This window comes from Peromyscus californicus, unplaced genomic scaffold (assembly GCF_007827085.1).
Source record: "Peromyscus californicus insignis strain IS unplaced genomic scaffold, ASM782708v3 Scaffold_9__1_contigs__length_137607984, whole genome shotgun sequence".
Taxonomy (NCBI): Eukaryota; Metazoa; Chordata; class Mammalia; order Rodentia; family Cricetidae; genus Peromyscus; species Peromyscus californicus.
In genome coordinates, this window is record NW_026294617.1 from 17,178,474 (window position 1) to 17,190,069 (window position 11,596).

Consider the following 11,596-nt stretch of genomic DNA (forward strand, 5'->3'; position numbering starts at 1 on the left):
CAACCCCAATTAAATGTTTTCTTTTTAAGAGTTGCTGTGGTCATGGTGTCTCTTCATAACATTAAAAATCCCTAAGACAGAAGTTAGTACCAGGACTGGGGTATTGCTGTGATAGGCCTGACCGTGTTTTGTTTGGATGAATTTGGACTTTGGTACTTGGGATTTGGAAAGCAGTAGAAGGGTTTAAGCCCTGTTTGATGGGACATATTAGTAGGAGCATGGAAGACAATAGTGCTGATAATGATTTGAAATGTCAGGAGCTGGCTCAAGAGGTTTCAGAGAAGAGTTTTAGTATGTTGTCTAGAAATGGTTCTTGTGATACTTTGGTGAAGAGAATGGCTATCTTTCCCCCTTGTCCAAAGAGTCTTTCTGAGGCTAAAGTCAAAAGTTTTGGATTAATTCCATTGGCAGAAAAATCTCAAAATGGCCTAATATAGACTCTCATGAAGATTTAAAATGAAAGGGATCAAGTGGACCAGGGTAAATTACAAAACGAAAATTTTGAGAAGGAAAAGAGCACCAGAAAGTGGAATAGAGCTAAATTCTGTGTTCAAGGAGATAGATGTATTAAGAAGGGAGGCAGAGGCAGGTGGATCTCTGTGAGTTCGAGGCCAGCCTGGTCTACAGAGCGAGATCCAGGAAAGGTACAAAGCTACACAGAGAAACCCTGTCTCTAAAAAACAAAAAAAAAAAAAAAAAAAATGGAATAAAGGAGTAGTGACCTCAGGGCAAGATCCCACTCAGCTAAGTTTCCAACTTGTGCAAAGGAACTAAAGAAAAGCTTAGAGCCAGGTGTGGTGGGGCACACCTTTAGTCCCAGCAATGGGAAAGCAGAGGCTGGTGGATCTGTGAGTTTGAGGCCAGCCTGGTCTACAGAGCAAGTTTCAGGACAGCCACACTTAGGCAATGAAGGAAAAGAGAAAGCTTGTGAAGATGTAATTAAACAGGGGCCATGCACCAGCCCTAGTAAGCAGCAAAACTTAGTTTCCCTTCAATTCAGATAAAATAGATTTTTTCTGTATATTTCCTCAAATCAAACAAATATTATCAAGCCATGGAAAGCCATCTATGACCCCCATCTCCACACTGCACAGTGAATTACTGTGTGAACTCTGTACCTACCCCTGAATGTGGTGTCTATTGACTTTGGGGATGTGCTAGCCTATTTATCATATTAATGTGTTCACTGTAGTGGATCCTGTGTCATTTAATATTTGCACCAATGCTAAGCATTTAATAAGATTTATCTATCAAAGGAGATGAAACCAACAATATTGTTTTTGGACAAACATAGCACAGTTTGTAGACACTGGCCCAGGACTTTATCCTCCAGAATTTTGAATATTAAATCAAAGCATCGTTTCTAAATCATCTCTTCAAAAATTAATAATTTCAACAAACCAGATATCATGTGTGGCCTATGAACCAGAGATAAGGAAGGTAAGAAATATAACAGGTAATATTCTGGGATCAAGGGCTTCAGTAGGAGCATTTCAGTACTATATGTATATATTTCTACATGCATATGATGTATATATGAATGCATATGTATATATCAGTATGTGTATATATAAAATGTTTTTGTATATGTATAATTAAAGAATGGTTTAAGAAACTTCTCCCATGTTGTAATAGCATAATGTATCTTAGTGCTTCTGTGATGTTATTTAAAGCTGTTTTAAATCAGGGAAATGATATCAGCTGTCATTTATTTGATAACTATTAAAAGCTTCCCCTTATGGTAGGACCTTTCTCCAGACAGATCTTTTCACTCTGCCAGCCATAGTTGTCATCACTGGCAACACTCACTTTATCAGACTCTTCAACCTTATGCATGGTTGCTCATGGAAACTGATGATGCATCTTCCCCAAATACCCCCTGAAAATTCTCAATGAGAATTTGAACAATAGCAACGGGTAAGACCACAAGGCAAAAACAGAATGCTCTGTTACTTGACATAGTTTCAATCATATTTGACATCATACACTCAATATAAAGAAAATGTGAATTACAGAATTGTGAGAAAAGAAAAGATACTATTAAAATTATATGAGACTGTGAAAGGGCTAAGAGTGTTATGAACATGTTTTTAATATTATGGTGAATACAATATATTATAATAAAATAGGAAAAGTTTAAATGATCTCATTGCAATGAATAATGTTTTATTTTTACTTTTAATGGTGTGTATGTGTGTGTGTGTGTGTGTGTGTGTGTGTGTGTGTGTGTGTGTGTGCGTGTAGCCCTATGAGTATCTGTGTGCCTGTTACTGTAGTGGTAGCCTCCACGCTACCACCACCCGTTCACCATGTCCGAGCATAGGGCTGTGGATCAAAAAACAGAGACAATAACAGCGGGTCATTAGTCTCAGCAGAATGCCAAATGCCTTTTATTGAGAGGGAGGAAACTTTAAATACAGGCTTACAGCACAATGGGAGAACCCTGGAGGGCAGAAGTTTGCTACTGATGTTCTACATTCTTACATCTAAGCTGTTTACACCAATTGTAGGATACACAAACAAAGAACCTCCAGTGAGCATTCAGGAGGAAGGAAACTGGCAGGGAATCAGTATAGGGAAGACATCTGGTCAAGGTCAGCAAGCAAGGCAATAGCTAACCAAAAATGGGGGGCTAGGGCCCCAACATGTTACCAGTAGCACTAGAAAAGGTTATCAGATGACATGGAACATAGAATTCAGGTAGTTATGGAACATCAGACTTGGGTGATAGGGTACTCAGGTACTCTGCAAGAGTCCTCTTAAACCTAAGATATATATAAAGCCTTTGGCCAATACTTATTGTTAAACTGATTAAATTTGTGTTTTATCTTACTCTCTTTCTCTTACTCTCTCTCTCTCCCTCTCTCTGTGTCTTATATCTGTCTCTGTCTGTCTGTCTGTCTGTCTCTCTCTCTCTGTCTCTCTCTCTCTCTCTCTCACACACACACACACACACACACACACTTACTCACAGAAATACTGGAATCTCCAGGTGTGTCTGCGTGAGTATTTCCACACAGGTTTAAATGATGAAAAGAGACTTCCTGAACATGTGTGCACAATCCTACTTATAAATGAGTAAATAATGTGAAACCAGCTAAGTACCAGCTTTAGTTTCTTCATGCTTAACAAACATAAACTCCGTCCTGTTACGGGAAGTCTCTGTATAGAACGGATAATCTAGAGTCTGTGCATCTTACTTAATATGATTCTAACTGCATCTATATTGCAAAGTTTCAAGGACACATTAGAAAGAAAAGTGAGATCTGAGAAGCTGCCAGAAGGAACTCTGAGTGAATAGCATTAAATTGTTGAAGATTGATTGATTATTGATTATTGTTTTCATTGTCCTTTGGTGGAGATGAAAAGGAGGAAGTCTTTCATTGTGGTAGTTTGAATGGCATACCACTCATATTCCAGGCATCTCAATATTTGATACCCTGTTCTTGACACCGTTTGGGTGGTTTATGTGGTTTAACCTTTCTGGAGGAAGTATGCCTTGTGCTGGAACTTAGGGTTTCAAAACCCATGAACCATTTCCAGTGCACTCTCTCTGCTTCATGTTTGCTGTCTAAGACAAGAACCTCAGTCTCAGCTTCCTGTTTTAGTTGTCCTGCCTGCTGGCAGTCCTGCTCCTCTGCTGTGATTGTGAAGGACTCTAATACTTCTGTATCTCTAAGCCCCAAAGAAACACTTCCTTCTATAAGTCTCCTTGGTTGTGGTGTTTTACTAAAGCTGTAGAAATGTAACTAAGACAAAAGACCTTAGTTCCAGGAGTAGCAAATCCATATCAAAGAAGAGGGAATCCTAATTGAGAAAATGCCTCCATAAGATTGGCCTGTAGTATAGGGAAGTCTGTGAAATATTGTCTTGATTAATGATTTAATTTTCAGAGACCAGATCAATAGGATGGTGTCATCCCTGAGCTATTTGGTCCTGGGTTCTAGAAGAAAGCAGGCTGAAAAATATATGAGGTGCAAGCCAGTAAGCAGCATCCTTCCATGGCTTCTGCTTCAGTTCCTGCCTCCAGGTTCCTGCCCTTCTGCAAATTGACCCCTGACATTTCTCAGCAACTGATTGCTTAATGGAAGTTTAACATGATGTGAATTCTTTCTTCTATAACCTGCTTTTCCTCCATATTTTTTCATAAAAATAGTCCAAACTAAGGCACTTGCTAAGTTGAAAACTGCTGGTTTTTTTTTCCTGAGATGGTTAGAGTTCTTCGAGAAACAGATCATACATAAATGAATGTCTCTCTCTCTCCATATATATGTATGTATGTATAGATAGATAGATGATTGATAGATAGATAGATAGATAGATAGATAGATAGATAGATAGATAGGGAATTTATTACAATAGCTTTCATAGTGAGGTGGTGGTGGTTGAAACCCGTAATACCAGTATGTGGGCAGCAGAGGCACTTGGATCTCTGAGTACAAGGCCAGCCTGGTCTATAGAGTATATCCAGGTCCATCTGGCTCTCTGGACCAAGAGGGATGGATGAGCAGAAAGCTGAGTGGTCCTAGCAGCCCAGGACACAAGATCCTCACGAAGGAAAGCAGTTCCCAGCTTCTTTCCCTGAAGGAGGAGAGGAAACCATGGCATTTGTCAGGAGTCCTGGTCCAGGCTAGGCTAGCCAGGCCATACCCTGCCACTTCTTTCCATGCAGCAAGGCTTCCTTTCCAGAGCAGGAGGGTTGGGGTTAGGGTGGACCTGAGGATTAGGGAGGGACATGGAACTTTTTAAGCAAGAACTATTCATGTCCCAGCTCCTCATCTGCTGCCATCCCTCCACCAGCCCTGTCCATGCAGGGAGCCTGGGTACTGCTGCTGCTAGGCCTCAGGCTACAGCTGTCCTTTGGGGCCATCCCAGGTAAGGAGGCACCCTACCTTCTTGTACCCACTCACAAACACAGACTTCCCGCTGACACCTACCTCTTCTGCCCCCTGACTAGTGGAGGAGAAGAACCCAGCTTTCTGCAACCAAAAGGCAGCAGAGGCCCTGGATGTTGCCAAAAAGTGGAAGTCTGTTTAAACACCAGCCAAGAACCTCATCATCTTCTTAGGGGAAGGTGAGCATACAAGGCCTCGCCACCCTGGGGCCCTTGCTCTCCAGGTACCCAAGATCACTTATAGGTCCACGAAAACCTGAGGTTCAAATCTGTCCAGATTCTGTTCCTTCGGGGATGGGGGTACACACAGTGACAGCCACTAGGATCCAAAAGGGACAGTTGGAAGGCCATCTAGGACCTGAGACACTCCTAGCCATAGACCAATTCTGATACATGCCTCTGTCCAAGGTGAGACTGGGACACATCTGGGATGGGGTGGGAGTGGGGGCTGGAGATGGCTGGAGGAGGAAGAACCCAGAAGAACTAGATCCCACTTTGGCAACCAGGACAGTGCAGACATGTCCCAGGAAGCAAGGACAAATGTTTACCAGTAGCACCAGCTGAGAGTGTCTGTGTTCTCAGACATACAATGAGAACAGACAGGTCTCAGAGAGTGCAGGCACAGCCACAACCTATCAAGACCAACTACAAGACCATTGGCTTGAGTATAGCTGCACGATCCAACCAATGCAACACTGCATTTGGCACCGAAGTCATCTCTGTATCGTGCAAAGTAAGCAGGTAAGCCAGGCGTGGAAGTGTGTGCCATTAATCCCAGCATTCAGAGGTCAGAGTCAGGCAGATCTGAGTTCAAGGCTGGCCTTGTCTATATAGTGATGTCCAGACCAGCCAGAACTACATAGTGAGGATTTGTGCAAAACAAAGCAACAAAACCCCCAAATAAGTGTTTTAGCGCCAGGCTAAGGAGCTAGAGGAGGCTTGGAGCACTAGGTGGCCCACCTGATTATTGTCATTTCCAGGAAAGTCTGTGGGAGTGGTGACCATGACATTGATGCAGCATGCCTCTCCAGCTGGCACCCACACACACATAGTGAACATGATTGGTACTAGGATGCAGAAATGTCTGCCTCTGCAGTGCACTACAGTTGCAAGGACATTGCCTCACAGTTCATCTCCAACATGGACAATGATGTGAGCTCGAGCAATGAGAGAGGAGGGCTGGATTGAATGTTGTTCACCACAGTATAGGCAGCCAACAGCCAGAGCTCTGAGTCTTCATTGGTAGCTGAGAAATTTGTAGGGGGAGGGTGTTGAAATGCAGCCCAGGAGAAACCCTTCCAGCAAGATGAAGTCTGTCTGTCAGGAGGAGACAGAGGGACCCAATTCCTCCTATCCTGACCTTCAGATCATAGGTGAGCCTCTGTGGGGGCCGCAAATTCATGTTTCCCAGGGGGACACCAGACCCTGAGCATCCAGACAACAGAACTCAGTCAAGAACCAGGCTGGATTGACAGAATCTGGATCAGAAGTGGCTGGCCAAGCACCAGATGACATGGGTACCGGGTAAGGGTTTAGCAAGCACTGGGGCAGTGCTGTGACTTTTAGCAGGCATCCCATGCCTGATGTTTCTATGTGACTCCTAGCATGCACCCCACTCCTGATGCTTTCCCCTTACTATAAAAAGGGGCCAGAACTCGCCACCATTGTCACAGCCTCAAAATCCAACTCTGGCTGTGGTCTCAGGTAGCTGATAAGTTTTTGGGCCCCGCAGTAATTTTTTTCTTCTTTCTTTTTTTTCTGGAATAAAGTTTACTTCTGTTGTTTTGTTTTGTTTTGTTTTAAGGACACGGTACCTGCCTTGCAGGGGTTTGGTGAAGATGGTCTATTTGCCAGATTAAGGTGAAGATTGTGTTCTATATGGGAAGCAAGCCACGACAGTGGCAAAATATGTCTCTCTGTGCAGGGGTGGGACCCTCCTTCAATGGTCTGGATGGCAAATCCTTTACCTCCATCCTATACAGCAATGGTCCTGGCTATAAACTCCAGAAAAGTGTCTGGCCAGATGTTACTGACAAAGAGAGCCTTAAGTTTTGTGGGGTTACCACCCATGAAGTGGAGGGTAGAGGGGACTGGGGTCAAAGGCCTTCTGCAGTGAATACCTTGTTTCTGTAGATGACCCCAAATGCAGGCAGCAGGCTGCTTTACTCCTGTTATCAGAGAAACATGCTGGGGAGGATGTGGGAATATTCGAGAGTGGTCTGCAGGCAAACCTGGTGTTTGGAGTGCAGGAACAGAACTACAATGTGCACATCATAGCCTGTGCAAGTGCCTGGAGAGGTACACTGACTGCTGGTCAGAGCACCTCAGCGAGCAGGGGCCAGACCTCCCTCCACACTGTTGGCAGAGACAATGTTGCTGCTGCTGGTGGTAGCTGAACCTTGACTAACTAAGCTCACTTGACTCTAGTCCAGGGTCCCACAGCTGGCTCCATCGTCCCACGCTATTGCTCTCCTCAGGCTCCTCCTGTCCCTCTGGTTCCCTGAACCCTGGCTTCAGGTTTCTAATCTCAGATCTGATTCAGGTTGCCAATGCTGCCACTCAACCATGGGCTCTGACAACAGACCTCACTCAGAGTGTCACACCCAGCCTCAGAACCTGCAGCACTTCCCTCCCAGGCCATGGCAATCTAACAGGATGCCCTGCAGACTGAGGGGATGCCAGTCACAGCCACCCCTTGGCCAGCTCTCTCTGGTGTTTTTCACTGATCTCAGATCCCAAAACATGTGATGCCATGCACTCAGTCAGAGATCAGCCTATGACTGAGAAAGAGGACCATGTAGTCCCTTGATGTCCCCACAGGGCAAGGACTGAATGTTCTGGCCTTTCTTGACTCAGTGTCTACAGCCCATCCAACATATCCTGCAAAGGCTGATGAAGCCAAGATAAGCAGTGGCTCTTGGACTGCCACCACTAAGCCTCAAACCAATGATATTCCTGACGACCTCCAGGGAGCGGTAATTCATAAATGTGCCTCTATGCCTGGTTTGCACAGTAATGGCCAAGCAAAGAACATTTTCTTCAATCTTCTGGGAGGTTTTGGAATAATAAAATGAACTATTATACAATCTAATGCCAGCAGTGCTTTCCTGAAAGAAAAGCTGAGTGTTCGGGTCGAGGTGGGGTGAGAAATGGAAAGCAGAGTGACAGAGAGGAGCAGACTGTTGGAGGGTCATTGACAAACTGAGACTTGAGCAGCACAAGTGGCCCTGTACAAATGAGGGAGGAGTCATGGTTTGCAGGTTCCACCTCCTGGCAGGGAGCTTCAGGTTTGCAAGGATCAAACAGCTTAGCCACACAGTGCTTTGCCATCGCCTAAGGCTCCACCGCTTAGCCAGCTTTAGATGTAGGGCAGGGGCTCTACAGAGCAGGTAGTGTATAAGACAAAAGTATGCAAAGCTTTTCCTGAAGTGTCCAAAGCCCCAGTGACACAGAACATGGCCCTGCTTCTGACTAGGAAGGACCCTAATGGGTCATGGCAGTACAGTTTCCCGCCTCCCTGTAAGCAGGCCACTGCAGACTCACAGGGGCTGCCTTGGAGTTAGCCTTGACTGGGCTCAGATTTCAGATTGGCAGAGGCCAATATGCTCTCTCCAAGGTGTTCAGGACAGATGACTGTGGTCACACCTGCCCTGGAAAACATCCAAACTTTCCACCTCACCATCCCAGGATGCAAGAGCAGTTCAGGAGGACCCCAGACTTCCCAGGCTCCATTGAATAGCAGTGAGCACCAGCATGAGACCCAGGGATCTGGTTTTATGCTCTAGTGATGCCAGCTGCCTCCAGCAGAGATGGGAGTTCAAAGGTCACCAAATGGACAGCTCTAGGATGTTCATAGAGGGGCCCTGAGGCAAGGAGCCTGGAATGCATGAGTGAGGGACCTGCAGCCTTTTGGGTGAGGAGGATGAGCTGAGACATCTGCTATAGGTACCCCACAGCTAGCAACACCTCATCCTCAAAGAAGTCCTCCTGGAAGATTTGGTCCATCATTCACTGGAGCATTTTCAGAAATGTCACATAGTAAGAGGAGCAACCAGAGCAGCAAGAGTACACTGGAGTCCAGATGCACAGAGCCCTGGTCTAGCTCTGGGGAAGCCTTTTCCCATAGCCTTTACTGCCCACCATGTCGAGGTCACTCTGCAGGGTGCTAAGTGTCTACACATGCCCCAGCAACACTGTTGAACACCTTTACATGACAAGGTGATCTGGAGTGGAGAGCAGCCTGGCCCTGTCGTGCTCCAGCTCCTCCCAGCAATCCCCTAGTGCCTGCTGCTCATATAGGCCAGTGTGAAAGGGGCTCCAGCTGCAGGATCTAGCTCCTGGCCCTTCTGCTCTTTAGCACTGGTCCTCAGAAGGCTGAACAGTTGACCTAGGAACACCCTGCAGGTGCCCAGGTAACAAAAGCTATTGGGGTCCAGCCCCAAATAACCTTCTCCCAGAGTCCCTGGAAGAATCTACAACCAGCTGGGAAATCTACTTATCTATGAATAAATATACTTATCTGAGGGTATATCAATAAATCTATTCACACAATGCTCTTTCAGTCCATCACTTTATAGTTCTAAGTAAGCTTCAACTCTGCCTCTGATCTCTCTGCTGTTCTCTTTTTTCTACCTCTTCTCTAAATCTACAGCTTCCTTTCAGCTCTACTTCTTATCTCCTCTCTTGCCTGACTTTTTACATTTCCAACAGGAGACTCCTTGCAATCCTGAAAAATGTTCCAACACCCTCAAGTTCATAGAACAATCGTAGAATAGATAATAAGGAGCACAGCCATTACTATAGTAACTCAAGTTTCCAAGGTCCCAGGACCAGAGGGACGGGGCACACTGCCCAGTGTGACAAACTCTGAGACATAGCTTTTTATCAGCAGACTTGGCAAGTGAAGAATTGGCAGGCTTTTCTTAGGGTGTTTTGTCTTAGTTACCTTGGTAGACTCCTGCGACTCTGACCTTGGGCATAACTGTAATGTTTTAAACTTGTCTCTATACAAAGGCCTTTAATCTAGTTTGAACTTACTCTGAGATAAAAAAGAGCTAAATTCATGCAGTTTGTCTTAGACAGAGGAAAGATTATTATTTTTCTGCATTAGTCTGAGCAAAAGGAACAAAGCAGTTTTTGTCTAGAGTCCCATGGAGCAATGGATATGGCTATGAAGCATATCCTAGTATATTTTCTATATATCAAAATTATACAACTAAATGAAAAGTCATCCTCCTGAACACCCACAGATATATGTGCTCATAATATTGAGATAAAATCATGATATTACATTTTTATGAAAATGCATGGTAATGGGAAGATATCATAGGTGCTATTGCATAAGAAGTTTACAACAAGAAACAGCCAATTCGGAGCTGGTGTGCGGCCGCAGCGGTGTTAGCGGCGACCGCAGCAAAGTATTTGGTGCGATGTCTCACACCATTTTGTTGGTACAGCCTACTAAGAGACCAGAAGGCAGGACTTACACTGACTATGAGTCTGTGAGTGAGTGCATGGAAGGTGCTTGTAAAATGTATGAAGAACATCTGAAGAGAATTTATCCCAACAGCCCCTCCATACGATACCAGTCAGTTGTTTGACTTTATCGATGATCTGGCAGATCTCAGCTGTCTTGTTTACCGAGCTGATACACAGACGTACCAGCCTTATAACAAAGACTGGATCAAAGAGAAGATCTACGTGCTCCTTCGTCAACAGCCCAACAGGTTGGGAAGTAGTTGAGTTGGAAGCATTGGGGGCTGAGGGTGGGCTTGGAACAGGTGCATACAGTGTGCTGTAGTGAACATTTTGTATGATAGTAATCCTGTTTCCATTTTGTTACTAGAGCCAAGATTGAATGTATGACATGATAGTGAATGATCTTTTCATTCTGAAACCACCATTGCCCCTTTGCTCCTTTCCTTTTTTTACTTAAACATTTTTATGATAATTAAAAGAGAAAGTGTTCTTTGCCAGTTAAGGTTGGTTCCAGTCCTGGAAACTGTTTGTATCTGCTTTACAGCAGTGAGTGCACCAACCCTTTGTGGGGGGTAGGGATGGTGACAAACTTAGTTATATCCTCTGGGAAAGTCTTAGTGAAACATAAAAAATGTTCTGTAGCAAAAAATAAAAAAGAAAAAAGAAAAAAAGAAAAGAAAGAAGAAAAAAAGAAACAGCCAATTCATTCAAAAGGCCATAACCTCAACACGTCACGTCTGGAGTGACGGCTTAGTCCTCTACCAGAACCCTTATTTCTCTTAGGTTGGCCTTTTGAACACTATTTGTCCCTTGTTGTACACTCCCATGACCTTTTGCTACCAGCAGCTCTCAATTTCTCCTCTTTTTTCATTTAATAAAAAAAGAAAGAAAAGAATTGGTAAATCTCCCTAGGATAGTGACTAATGTGAATAAATTAAAAGTCTGGAGAGGATTGGAAGAATGATAGGTAATGATTCAATAATTAATATTGATATTTAATCAATATTTGTATCAATAATTTATATTCATATTTAATAATCGATATTCATAACCAATAATATGTATTCAAAGAACAATCAATAATCTATATAGATAGTAAGTTGAGAATCAGTTTAACCATCTAGTTCTTGTATGCTTGAAAAGCAGTCACACAAGACTGTATATTTACACAGGCTTTAGGTGACAGCAATTGTTTTATTAAGTTTATTTACATGTATTTATGAG

At 43.9% G+C, this 11,596-nt stretch overlaps 2 pseudogenes; both read left to right on the forward strand.

Annotated features, from left to right (window-relative positions):
- Positions 1-4,808: 4,808 nt before the first annotated feature.
- Positions 4,809-7,290, forward strand: LOC128105931 (intestinal-type alkaline phosphatase-like; annotated as a pseudogene).
- A 3,033-nt stretch (positions 7,291-10,323) lies between these two features.
- Positions 10,324-10,747, forward strand: LOC128105569 (enhancer of rudimentary homolog; annotated as a pseudogene).
- Positions 10,748-11,596: the final 849 nt, after the last annotated feature.